A 12,760-nucleotide genomic window follows, 5' to 3' on the forward strand; every position below is an offset into this window, starting at 1 on the left:
AAAGAAAACAAAACAAGATATGCACTGGAACAGTCCGCATGGGAACCTCTGACGAAGATACCTCCGTATGCATCATTAAACGTTAATATTGAAATGACCAAAACCTATGTTCATAACAGTAAATCAAATCAAACACCGGAGGCAACAATCACATGGAAATAGTAATCAAAATCTACGTAATGATAATATACCAAATCAACAATCAAGATGCACAACCCGTCATCCGGAAGCCGACGCTACTCACCGCGTGTCAATGCAAGGGAGAAAAACAACAAACAAAACATATCTTATTAAATAAAATATAAGAATATAGACAAAATCACTCCAATAAAATAACACCCGCTGGGAACACATTTAGGCATATATACACACATGAATAAATAAGGCACTGTTACCAAGTAAAGTCAAAATCTACACACGGAGCATCAGGATACATTTCACGAAACCTATCTAAACACCATGAGAGTACTTCAGGACAAGTACCCCCCCTTGATCTGAGGAATGGTGGCGTAGGAAAACCTCCAACACTTGATCAGGAATCTCCTCTGAGAAACGAACCTTCGCGCTGGCATCCGTATCAACCACCGCATGGGGGGCGCGGCGGGCCCAGCGCGCTCTGCCAACGCCACACGGAATCCCAGGCGATCACCCATCCAAGTACTATCCGTGCCCGGCGCTGCTTAACTTTCGTGATCTAACGGGAACGAGTGCACTCAGCGCGGCCAGGGCATTGCCTACTTTCACTTGAACTGGAATGCATTTAACTATGTGTACTGCTTCTCCTGCGACCAAAGCCATGTGTCCTGGAGTTTTGGTTATTGCATACGCAAATTCATCAGGTAATATAGTTGCTAGACTGAATGCATTCTCTATTATTTTCTTTTCCGAGATGCATCTTAGTGTCAATATATCCTGATAGAGTGCCGTTATTTGTCTTCTGACAGTTTTTCTACGTAAATGAATTTTGAGTTAACGTATGCGAATATATCCAAATTTTTGATTGCTGTTTTACGTTTGGGTATAAATGTATTTCCTTTAGTCGTTTTTAGGAAAAAGAGCTTGTGGTGTTCTGTGGATAACAGAGTGTATCCGCACAAAGGCTGTTCTCCAGTCTTGGTTAGCACAAAGGTTATTTCTTGAGTCGTAAAGGCAAAACCCGGTAGCGTCGGGTTGCTATTGGTTTTTATTTCTTGAATTTTTGTGGCGATTCCTTCGTACAAGACGTCATATTGCTTGAACTTACATAGGAATAGTGGATGTGGCTGCCAATAGGTGTATCCATCTTCTGAATCCAAACAAGTTCCTTTATTAATAGCGCATTCATTGAACTATTCATTAGACTTATTCATTAGACTAGCACTATTCATTAAACTTATTTAACGAATAGTAAGTTTAACTTACTATTCGTTAAATAAGTTTAATGAATAGTATGATTTACGAATAATAAGTTTAATGAATGCTATTAACAACGTTTTTGTGTTTAAACGAATCCACGGTCAACGGAATAACTCTTTACTAAGCGTAGACTAATCTTAGACGCAAAAATACGATTGTTGAAAATGCTCGATGTGTTACTCTCCAAGACAATCGCACGAATGCCAGCCTCGTGGAGATTTTTCTCGCTGTACGATTGCATTTGCTTTCTATACTAGTTTGGAAGCATCGAGAAAGTTCCAAACACCGTTGCTAGGCAGTTTCTACCTCGAGTTTGATTATTAATACAATGTATGTCCCATTGTATCGGGACCTCTGAGGCAACATCACACGTGGCTAGGCCCGCTCCCGAGGCCGCATGCCGCCACTACCACATTTCTCGGAAAACCCATACAACCACTCCAGACCTCCGTTAGGCAAAACGTCCATCCCGTGACCGTGGTTACGTTCGGCGACCAATTGTCACCTCGAACCCAATCTCGCTATCACAAATCTTGAACAATTACAGCTAGGATAAAATCTAGGCTAGAGTAGAGGATGTTCCCAAAATTTCCAAGAAAAGGCTTCGGCTTTCCTTTCATCTTCGATATATATAAAAAAAGATAGGCGAATGAACAATACTTTATTCAAAAGGCGAAGTTACACTTCAATAGCAAAATACAGACTGACTTACTTACTAAAGAACTGGGATCTTTGCCTCCTCACTATGATTCATATATCTCACGGGTGGGAGTTCGGTTACTGTCTATTCTCACCGCTATCGCATGACCAGGTGACTTCGTATAAGTTGATGGAAATTTTATTGTATAAATCCAACAGAGTGTCGGTTCAAAGTGTTACAACAGAATAATGTGTTGAGCGCTAATTTAGGAGGGTTTTTATATGGAGGTTTTAGTCCCTTTGGAGGGGCTGTTTTGTTATTATTTCGATAGCTATGGCATGCAGGATTTTTCGTCTACTTTATTACTGTTTCTGAGCGGGTGGCCTTTCTTGAGCGTGTGACACTTCCACCGGCATGTCGGTTGACGTCCACGGTTCGGCTAGCGAAAAAAGGAATAAATCGTAAAACTAAAGGATCGTTCAAAATTGACACTTTATACGTTCGTTCAAGTTTGTATAACGAGATTGCGATATTAATTACACTATGTTACGTAGATATTAGTCTATATTCACTATTTACTGAAACTGTAGTAAGACTGACTAAACTTCGATTTTGATGTTTTTTGCGTATGTCGTGCAAATCTATATTTTGAAAAATCTTTTCCTATCCATACAAGGAATGAACTTGCTTAATTTCCGAGATATTCGCGAAAAACTGCCGGTATCGCTTGAATGAATTCTGCCTATAGTTGTGCGTCCGTGCAACCTATGCGTAGGTTGCTACCGGATACAGTATTTTGTTCATAGTATATGTAGGTATGATAGGGGGAGATTGAAAGATTACGGGAGATTAAAAGATTACGGGAGATTGAAAGATTACGGGAGATTGAAAGATTACGGGAGATTGAAATATTATTTAACTGCCAGGTAAAGAGAGACGTCCGCTTGAACTCGCTGACTAAGCCCTCTTGTCTTCATGTAGGCATTCTCTGCAAACACACACATACATTCCTTTATGCAAAAACTGCCTAGGTCGAGTTCACCGTCAAGCCACAAAAACGCGTGTGCTCGGCAGAAACAGAATAAGCCGATGAACCACCAATCAACGAAATAAACTTGATCATTACAATAGACAATATAGAGGAAATTTATGTCGATTTTTCCCTAACAATAAATAATGTCAATGTTTGCGTACATTTATTGTACAATTATATTATTTATATAAATGTTCTTATGCTGTACAATTACATATATGTCGAGTCAAAGTCCGAATCTGGGCCCGAGTCGTCCTCTTGGCGGAGGCTTGGGACAGGTAAGGATTCCTCACTGAAGCTATTCATTTTTTTACACTGAAGTTATTTTTATTGACACACACAAAAATGTTACAGAGTTGACACAGCTCACAATGATCACACACTCGCGACATCCGTGACGTCGTTCGTGGAAAAATAGGTCTCTCCTGTCTTCCTGTAACTGGGACAAAGACTGTTTATCTGTTGAAGGATTTTAGGTAACTAGATATTAGTGTTTATAACGGTCCTCGGGCTAGCCGATCACGTACTGCGGAGACGCGTCGGCATCTGGTAAACATCCTGCCCGGAGAATAGGATCTGCGTGTGGCGAGCTACGGGACAGAAACCGTTGGAATGTTTACTGCCACGTGCCGCTACAAATCTTTCTTTTAAGGAGAGCTATAGGGTTACCCAATGCCTTTGTTAGACAAAGCGTTCATCCCTTGACCGCGGCTACGTTCGGCGACTAATTGTCGCCTTGAGCCCAAGCTCATCATCACAAATCTCGAACAATTACAATCGGACTGGGTGACTACAATTGTTTAATTACAGCTATGGTAGATTCTAGATTACGGTGTTAAGGAATTTTTCCGAAATACCAAGGGGAAGGCTCCGATGACCTTTCATCTCCGACATATACTTTAGCCTGCCACGTGATTCTAACAACCTCGATTGAATTTATGTGCAAGTGCAAGTGCAAGTGCATTTTACGCAGTTTATCAATAGTTAGCGACTATCTCCACTCGAATAACTCTACCAGTGCTATACAACTCTCAGGGTGCATGCCGTGATCGCCCACTCCTTATAATAATATCAAACAATCCCATTATTTACATCTACAAATTTAAAGCCGTCGCAACAGAATACCCATCCACTAGGTAAACAAAACAAAATAATACACCCGCCAAGCACGAACGCTCTGTAGATTATCATCTGTTCCATTCGTGCTTTATAGACTAAACACTCATTCGTTAGATATTTAATTATTAAATTCAAATTATAAACTGAATTTCAGCCACTGTCTAATAAATACTGCTCGCAAACCATCTATCATTTCTTAAATCAAATATAAGAATTGTTTATTTTATAAATTATGTTGTGTGTCTAAACACAGCCCACTTAAACATTGTATCGACCGCGTGACATTGATTGTCAACAAGTCCTATAAACTAAGATCTTTCAAATTTCTTTTGTTTTTGATAGACACAACCGCTAGCCGATGAGTTATTCCGGTATATTTGGCTTGTTCTTTGTTATTATACAATTACTGCCATTTTTTACGACTGACCTCCTTTCTCGTAGTGACGCGACACTATGCTATATTTAATCAAAACTCATAATTTTAGCGATAAAATACTTCCTATCAATACAATATTATTTAATACAATAATATAAAATTTAAATATCCTGGTTTAGGGCTGTTAAAGGATATAGGTTTGGGTTTATTAATTAATCGATTCACGCAGATTCGATTTTCTCCAATATATTTGATCGCCTCGTACAACACGTCTTAACACACAGAATACACTCGGTCAATTAACACGTGGTCGACTTCTAAGACAAAAGAGCGTCGTTAGAAGTCGTACCAACTTAGCTTGTAGTAACTAGCGATCATGCCAACCTAACATTTTTCAACACTCCCCTTTGATCGTAGTTCCTACAAGCCCCATAACTTTGGTGAAATACTGAGTCTTAACCCTATTTAAGCCTTTGGTAAGGATGTCAGCGTCATTCTCAGGACTAGGTATATACGTATAATCTAATATCCCCTATATATAATACGTATAATCTAATATAAAAGTAACGCACTTGGACGTGCTTAAAACCTTTGACCATGAAATAGCTCCGATATTATCACAGAAGATCTTGCAAGGGCGAGGGCAATATGACAATTGGCCCAACTCCCTTAACAGTAAGGAAATCCACACTGTTTCCCTTGCTGCTTCCTGCATCGTCACGAACTCCGCTTCGCACGTCGATTGAGCTATAATCGGTTGTTTTTTGGATAGCCAGGATATCGCACCACCAGCGAGTATGAACACATACCCGCTCCTGGATTTCCTGTCTACCGTACAACCCGCAAAATCCGAGTCGCAAAACACCTTCAGAGGTTGCCCGGTCCTTTGGTATACTAACTTCAAGTCTTTGGTCTTTAGTAAATATCTGAATACCCGCTTCGCTGCTTTCCAATCGGATACAGTTGATTCGCGCATCTTTGGCTTAGTTTCCCTATTGCACACGCAACATCAGGACGACTTACAGTAGCTACATACATTATGTGCCCCACAGCTTGTTCATATAATTTACTGTCGAGAGGCTCATCACGTTCAATATCAAAACCAGTCTCACATTCTCTAGCTAGCGGTGTCGACACTCCCACCACCCCAACCTCACGAGTAATGTCAAACAGATCCAGCATTTGACCTATCCGTACAGATTGATCGAATACTACAGTGGTGCTGTTTGGCATGCTCAGGCGGATGGATAGAAATTGAGTGTCTACACCTAGCATTCTTACGTCTAATTTGTCCTTAATCCTAGTTTTGAATATTTCAATCCACTCCTTCGTCCCAAACACAAGAATGTCATCCACATACACAGCTACAATCAAATCTTTGGACGCATTCACATACACACATGGATCGCTCACACATGGGTTCAGACTCATACCCTTTAAAATACTATTGATGTGCCTAAACCACATTCTCCCAGCTTGTTTCAGTCCATACAGGCTCTTTTTAAGTTTACACACAAATTGAGTTCTGTCCTTCCCTGGCTTGGGAAATTCTGGTTGCTCCATGTATATATCCTCATCCAGAGAACTGTTGAGATACGCACATTCCACATCGATGTGCTCATAAACCCACCCATTCTCCGCAGATAGAGCAAGCAGAATTCTTAGAGTTCTGCGTTTCACTATTGGACTGAAGGTTTCTGAGTAATCTACTCCAGATCTCTGCCAGAATCCCCGAGCTACCAGTCTAGCCTTATACCTATCAGGGTCTCTCTTTATCACAAGCACCCACTTACAGTCTATAACGTTTTTATTTAAGTGTCTTTGCACAATGTCCCACACATCTTTTTTTTTAGATTGTCTAATTCTTCCCTTATTGCGTCAGACCGCTTTTGAGCAGCTGGCCCCCTCAGGGCTTCGTACACATTCACAGGTACACACATGTTTTGAGTTTTACAAACGGTCGCAGTATGAGCACAATTATCACATGTTTTCGGTTTGTGCCGTCTTGCCGACCTCCTGGGCACAATCGGTACACTCACAGCCTCCACTGGATTATTCTCACTCGTTAAATTATCCATAAAGTAGTCAGTCTCCCCTTCGTCGTTTTCGCCATCACTCTGTGTTTCGACGTCAGTCTGGCCAACTCCCCTTCCAAGTTCAAAGGCTTCTACATCCCATATCCATTCCGAGGACTTATCCTTTATATGGTTCGTTTCCGCCTTAGCGCTCTTGTAGGGGAACGTGTTCTCCTCGAACCTGACATGACAGGATATTATCACCTTCTTGGTCTTCGGCAGGTAAACTCTATAACCTTTGACCTGTTTGTCATATCCTACAAATATTCCCTCATCCACCCTGCTCTCGAATTTTCCTCCGCTTGGACTTTTCAGATACCAGACTCTGCATCCAAGCACACTCAGTCTGTTAATCTCCCCTTGGAGGTCACATCCCTTACCCTTCCATAATTCCAGTGGGATCTTGTCTCCGATAGCAGTGAATGGAAATAGGTTCCTTATGTGACATGCCGTGTTCACAGCCTCCCCGCACAGATAGTCAGGGAGTCCTGATTGGATGAGTAAACATCTAGACATTTCGACCTATTTGCTCGTTCGGAAACCCCATTTTGTTCAGGGTTTCTAGGAACGGTCTTTCTGTGTAAGATACCTTTCTCCTTCAGATATTTCTCAAAGTTTTCCCCCGTGTACTCAACCCCGTTATCAGTTTGGAGGGCACTTATTTTGGATTGGTGCAAAGCCTCCACTTCCACCTGGTACTCGTTGAAACATTTGAGTACTTCATTCTTCCTACTGATGATTCTGACGTGCATGAAACGAGAAAAGTCATCAATAAGGGTCTCAAAATAATTACCTCCGCCCAGCCACTTGCATTGAGTTCTGCCACTAATATCGCTGTGAGCAATCTCTAAAGGGCGTTGACACATGTGGTGAGCTGTCCTCGGAAATGGTACTTTGGTCATCTTTCCTTTCACGCAGACTCTGCATGGTTCCTCAGGTTTCCTCGAGTCCTCTTTCACACTACTTACAGGGATTTTCCTCATCGCATTCCCATGTAGATGACCTAATCTCTCATGCCATGATACGATACTTTTGTATGCCTTGGCTTCAATGACCTCAATGTCGTCGTCATCTTTCCCAGGTCTTTCCTGATCATTCTCCACGGAAACGTTTGCTACATGCCTTTCAGATGGTATTGTCTCTAGGTAATACACATTGTCTCCTGCCTTTGAATTGAATATTACATCCCTATCATCATGTGTACCGATGGCCTCATCCCTCGTACATACTGCCAATTGCCTGATTGAGATTAGATTCACATTTAATTCAGGTACCCACAGGACGTTCGACAAGTATAGGTTCCACCCGCCACAGGCCTTAGTCATCTTCACGACGATCGTTCCTTTTCCCTTGACTTCCAGGTACACCTTACCAATCCTGATCTGTCCAGTTGCAGGCACGAAATCCACGAACCGATGCCTGTCCGGAGTCATGTGATTTGAGGCCCCCGAGTCAAGGTAGCTGATCCTGTCCCTTTCCATGTGGCTGATAGATGATAGAGTTAGCGTGGAGATAAGTCCCTTGGACTTCGGTTTGTCTTCTGATTCTCTCTCCCTTTTGTCTCCTTGGTTTTGGTCCTCCTTATCTCCCTTTCCCTCTTGGCAGTGGTACGACATATGGCCTCATTTTCCACATTTGTAGCACTTCTTATCCTTTTGGTCTTTTTGCATTGGTTTCGCGCCATCTTTGCTTTGTTGAGGCTTGGGCCTCCATTGTTTCCAGGTCGCCATTGCGTTGTTCTTCTCGGATGAATCCATGGCCGCTTCGATCTGTTTTTCTTCAAGTAGAAGATCGGACTTCACGATCCTCATGGTTAGACTCTTATCGATTCTTATTGTTCTAATATACATTGCACAATTTGGATCCGCCACGAGGCCGGCCAAAACGAAACATGCCATCATATGGTCTTCAATTTTTAATCCTACGTTGGAGAGCTTGTCGCATAGGTCGTATATCCTCCCGCAGTATGTGGAGATATCCATGTTGGGGGTCTTCTCTATAGTTCCCAGTTCCCGTATGCATAAAACAGTGTCCATCGACGTAGACCTCCGGTGGACGTCCTCTAGCACCTTCCAGGAATCCCTTGCTGTTTTCAAAGTCCTAATTTCCCCAAGATATTCGGGGCGAATATGCCGGGAAGGTACGCACGTGCCATGTTGTCCATCCTCATGCACTCTGGGTTCAACCTTTCTGCTGCCGTAAATCCTGGCTCTATTGCTTTCCAGCAACCCAGGAAAATTAACGAGGCTTCCGTCATTGTCTTCCAATATTCGTAATTCCCCTTTCTTAGGGCCGGCTTCATATCGCTGTCCACATCACCTATTCTCTCCTGGTCGACCATGGCGTGGTCTCTTCTTGGATTATCTCAGAAAACACAAAAACTCAAAAGTAATGCCTTTTATTACCGCAGTTTACTGCCCTGGGCCCATAACCTGTTAAAGGATATAGGTTTGGGTTTATTAATTAATCGATTCACGCAGATTCGACTTTCTCCAATATATTTTGTAATAATATATCGCCTCGTAAGACACGTCTTAACACACAGAATACACTCGGTCAATTAACACGTGGTCGATTTCTAAGACAAAAGAGCGTCGTTAGAAGTCGTACCAACTTAGCTTGTAGTAACTAGCGATCATGCCAACCTAACATTTCTCTACAAGGACGACATATCCAGTGAATTAACGGCGCCTGAACAATTGCATCTCCTTAAAATTAACGGGTAAATCTATAACATAAGTAACAAAATTATTATCTAATTTCAATCTAGTACCCAAAAACTGTTCAACATAAATTCACTATGCTCAAAGTGCATTCCCTTACAAATGATATCGATGTTTATGATATTTATTTGCTATATTATTGTTGATATTATTTGTTATAGGGCCAGACCACCGACCTGGGCCAGGACTATCCTGATTCGCCTTCAACATGGCCACAACCAACATAATATTAACTACGATAAAAAACCAAAATTAATAATTTGACTCTAACTATCGCCGCTATAATACGACTGGCCTGTATACATATTAAATAATTTATAATAAATAACTTGTTTATAAATACACCTTGTCATATTTATCTACACTATCCTTTATCTTACGACCTACACCCACCTTGACCTACACATTATCGGTATTCCTTTATATTGTTCACAAACCGTTATAGCGCAATATTTCCAAATTCTATCATGTTTAATTCGGAAATATTATAATGGAACTTTCGGGCAGCCGACTATATCAGCCCAACTGTCTCGGGGTTCAAAGTAATTTCCTGTGCTCCCAGGTTTTTTCTTGTAACGCGGCTTGGCAAGTAGATAGTTGTCACTGTACGACACTATATAAAATAAATTAGAACCTACTCTAATGTAGCTACAGCTACAAACTCACATCGAAATACTCGAGGAGCGGCCAAATAGATAGAAATAAACTGAAAATACGGGTAAATGCAACCTCACTATATTCACATTAAGGAAAGGTACCACATCTCTTATTATTCTCAACCACCACATCATACAGCAAATCAAAACAGTTAGATAATCAGGTCTTTGCCCGGACCATCTACATCCAGACAAATTTGTTTGGAAACAACACATAAATAAAGAAATCGAGCAAATCAGACTCAAAAGGAAGAAAATGTACTGACTCATTGTAGACATTCTACCAGTGAACAATTACCAAAAAATAAACTATCGCTACATAAAACAAGTTTACTATGAATGTTCGTAAAAACCAGAAATTCGTTCGAAGAATAGAAAAGCACTGATCTGGTATATGGTCAGTTATGACCATAGAATAGGTGCTAATGGGTCGATGTAGATTAGCGGTGAATTCGCATATAGTACAGATATACACATTTATATTATACAGAGTGTTTTTTCAAATTATTCTTTCGGATAACCATTCCGATGAAAACAGTTCTTCTTGTACAAAAGCAACAAAGCTTTTTCGTAAGGTGAAAATGCGTCGTTCAAAAGACAATTTTTTTCAAACGATGAAATTAAATGCAAATTTATCTTCATGCTTCATGGTGAATTTCACATTGTTAGATTTGTAACCAATCAGGCCAAAGAAAATGCTGATGCTCTGATTGTAAACACAGTCAATCGATTTTCTAATGAAAATAAATCCGTTATCATTGTCGAATAAGATATTAATTTGTTAATGTCATTATGACGATCGATCAGTTCGTCGAAAACGACAGGACCGAGGAAAAACTGAAGCAAGAAAGAGAAAAGGATAATCCGAACTTATTTAGTGATTAAGCTCAATTAAGCGGTTCAATGTAACAGAATCCTTTATTTTGTTCTTTATTTTTCAAAATACTTCTAATTTCACAAATAAATTTGAAAGACGTATAAAATAATTATATTTAAAATAATATAAATTGATAGTCTCGTGATTATCGCATTCTCAATTTAGTTTTCGATATATTTATCCGCGAATCGACGAACTTTAGTGCAAATAAAATTATTATCATGTAACTACTGTGGGGGAAAGGGGCCGCACCTTCGACAAGCTTGAGAAGTGTTTATCCAGCGAATACCACACGCATGTAAATACACCGTAAATAAGCCGCAATAATTACAAAAGATGAGGTTAGAAAGGAGTTAAGAGTGAAAAATTTGAGTGCACTCGTAGGTTACACGCGAAATGATTAGCATAAAATAATAATTGTTCTATTTCGAAAAATAATATCAATTATCAATTCGTTCAGTATTTGTATAATTAACTTGTTTTTATTTCAAGCAAGCTATTAAAAAGACTAACCCTAACGCAATACATTGATGACATTTACATTTAATTGGTTTACAATAGACATTTCTTACAACCTATACAGTTATGCACGGGACATTGAGTTAGCCCAATTCTCGTTTATATATACTATAAACAGAAGATAAGAGATAGATTTGTAGTGGACTTGGGCAACCAATACTGACCCATACGCTGCCTCAGCACACAACTATAGGCTGACTACACTATAGTACTATCGACAGTTATTTGCGAATATCTCGGATACTAATATATTCAATATAATAATATATTCGGATAATATATTCAAAACCCATCGAAATCGAAGAGGAAGTAATTTTTTTCCACAAGTCCACTCATTATCATATGTTTATCGATGGTTTAATTCAGTACCTATATATATTCCTCTATACATATGATAATAATAAATCTCTGAGATAGAAATACTCGTAGAGTTGCAAGCATTATAGATGTCCGACGTCCAATTAAAAAAAGTTTCACGCATCTCAATAAAAAATCAATAGATAACAACGTACTGCTCCCAATCTACATAGTCTAAGTATTCTCTCATAGCAATATTAGTAACTTACCAAAAATTAGCCGTCTGAATTACTTTAGGGTAAAATGGGGAAAAACCAGAAAAAATTACATGACGCAATGCCACAAATGCCAACTGTTATGTCATATCTCACAAAACTGTAACCTTAATTATCGGTGCGTAAAATATATTGAGTCGCATTGACCAGGCAAGTGCAAAATAAAAAAAGAAGACGCGGAAACAAAGACAAAATCAAACCTGCGACCCCTCCTATCCAACATAAGCTAAGTATTCGAAATAGTCATAAACAACCCCCTAGTCTCCTTCCGCACAAAAAACAACGTAATCCAACACAATCAAATCGGCTTCCGACACAAACATTCCACACTGTACGCAATAAATAAACTAACGTCAGACATCTGGTGGGCTCCCAATGCAAAGCAACGAGTAGCCGCCTGCCTTGAAAAAGCATTCGATATAGTAAAAATTTTCGGCCTTATATACAAAATATGTATTTCTTTGGGCAATAAACGTTATAATTAAAATTAAAAAAGCACTCGTTTTCGTTTGATCACGAAAGTTAAGCAACGCTAGGCACGAATGGTACTTAGATGGTTCACCGTTTGGGAACTCCGTGTGGTATTGGTTTGTTCATTTTTACAATTTTTCTTTTGCTTTCCTTAATAATCTATTTTTAATAATCTATAATATAAGCATCGAAAAAAAAATATTTTAGTACTACGCGACTATTGCCATACATTGTATCATTCTCATTTTTACATACATCTGTTTTTTTAATATTCTTTTTTTCTTGAATATTAAGAGCAATTAAC

At 39.7% G+C, this 12,760-nt stretch overlaps 1 pseudogene; it reads right to left on the reverse strand.

Annotated features, from left to right (window-relative positions):
• Positions 1-617: 617 nt before the first annotated feature.
• Positions 618-735, reverse strand: LOC126876484 (5S ribosomal RNA; annotated as a pseudogene).
• Positions 736-12,760: the final 12,025 nt, after the last annotated feature.

Source organism: Bombus huntii, unplaced genomic scaffold (assembly GCF_024542735.1).
Source record: "Bombus huntii isolate Logan2020A unplaced genomic scaffold, iyBomHunt1.1 ctg00000076.1, whole genome shotgun sequence".
NCBI lineage: Eukaryota > Metazoa > Arthropoda > Insecta > Hymenoptera > Apidae > Bombus > Bombus huntii.